The 1,886-nt window shown below is 23.0% G+C and overlaps 1 pseudogene; it reads right to left on the bottom strand.

Moving 5' to 3' along the window:
- Positions 1 to 298: 298 nt before the first annotated feature.
- On the bottom strand, positions 299 to 1,102 carry LOC145948856 (josephin-2-like; annotated as a pseudogene).
- Positions 1,103 to 1,886: the final 784 nt, after the last annotated feature.

The following is a 1,886-nucleotide window of genomic DNA, read 5'->3' as shown; positions in this document are numbered from 1 at the left end:
AATATAAAAATATGATGTAAAACATCATATTTTTATATTAATATAAATTCCAAATCATATGCGTGCTCAAGCAATTATATATATATATATATATATATATATATATATATAATTATTTGTATTATGTGGAATAAAAATGTTACTGTGAAACACTTATACGTAATTTTCTTTATTTGCTTTATTTTTCTTCCTTTGTTTTTATAATTTCAAGTCTTTCTTTGTAACAACTATAGCCACCTTTTTTATTTAAGATTGTAACCATAAATAAATAAACAATTGTGGAGCATGATGCCCCCAATTATCTAGAATTTTTGTTATCAAGAAATTCTTCATTTTCATTCATTTCTCTGGATTCTGATTTCTTCAAATCTAAATCTGGATATCCGTCTTCGATATACTTGGAATCATGATCCATGTTATTGTCTTCTTTGTTTTCACATATGTCTATTAACCATCCTTGATTGCTATCAATTTCTCTAGAAACAGCAAGGAATAGCTCTTTTTTCTGGCTATCTATCTGGTCCTTTAAATATATGAGTAAATCGTTGTCCTAATATAAGAGAAAATATATAATTAATATTGCACAATACGTATATAAAAAATATATCTTTCAACAAAATTAATTTCATATTTAATGACCTTTCCTATTAATTGGGTGAGTCCAGTTTTGAATCAAGATTATAAAAGGCACCATGAATCTTTTTTAGAGCAATCCAATGACGTCGTTTCAAAGGAAGTAACACAAAACCTAGTTTATATTCAATTGGAGCATTAAGTATAAAACCCTCAATGTTGTCTAGACAAAGACACTTAGGATCCCTATAAAATAAAAAATGTAAGAATTATAATCATATTTCTTAATACAAAAGTACAGACCTATGCTTGTTGAACCATACAGCTCTTCTTTGAAGAGCAGCCATAATAACATTAATATCATAATTGCCAAGTCCTAGTAATGACTTATGATTAGGATTAATCCATACATCAGGACACTGTAACAAATCTGATCCAATTCCTGTTTGCTAAAGCCACGCTCTTGAAACAAATTGTTTAGTGCATGTAATGCACATACCAAAAAAAAATAAATAGAAATAAATAGCATAAATTCCAAAACAGTATTATATAATTTCTTATATTATTCATTTTATTCTTTATATTGCTTTTATTATTAGCTTATATTATATATATATATATATCTATATATATATTATTTATTATATTTATATTTTACTCCGATAGGAAAATGGCTCAAATATTGTACAATAATTGCATCACACAAAGAAGGAATTTCATAATGATTGCAAAAATGCTTAGCCATAACGCAACAGTTTTGTCAAAAAAATTTCTAAATGACATTTTGCCAAAAAATAATTTTATTCAATTTAGGGTCTAAATTATGCATAATTATTGTTATATTTATTCTATAATGATTTTGTAATATTTATCATTTATAATATTTCATAATTATAATTTCTGAATAATTGTGCACAAACTTATATATATATATATATATATATAAGTTTGTGCACAATTATTCAGAAATTATAATTATGAAATATTATAAATAAAATATTACACAATCATTATAGAATAAATATAATAATAATTGTGCATAATTTAGACCCTAAATTGATAAAATTATTTTTTGGCAAAATGTCATTTATATATATATATAAATAAATATATATATTTATTTACTTCATTTTATAAAATATTTTAAAAATAATAAAACTCAAATATATTTATCAATTATATTAGGTAATTTCTTTCCAAATTATATTTTGTAAATATTTCATCTAGATGATTCGCCATAACGCTACTGTTTTGCTGAAAAACTATTTAGAAATAAATTGTGCAAATATTTATATATAATATATTCTTTTCTA

Source organism: Prenolepis imparis, unplaced genomic scaffold, assembly GCF_030444845.1.
Source record: "Prenolepis imparis isolate NDT839.2.m4 unplaced genomic scaffold, iyPreImpa1.0 SCAF_777, whole genome shotgun sequence".
Lineage (NCBI taxonomy): Eukaryota > Metazoa > Arthropoda > Insecta > Hymenoptera > Formicidae > Prenolepis > Prenolepis imparis.
Note: the sequence above shows the minus strand (reverse complement) of the source record. Positions and strands in the feature narration are given on the sequence as shown.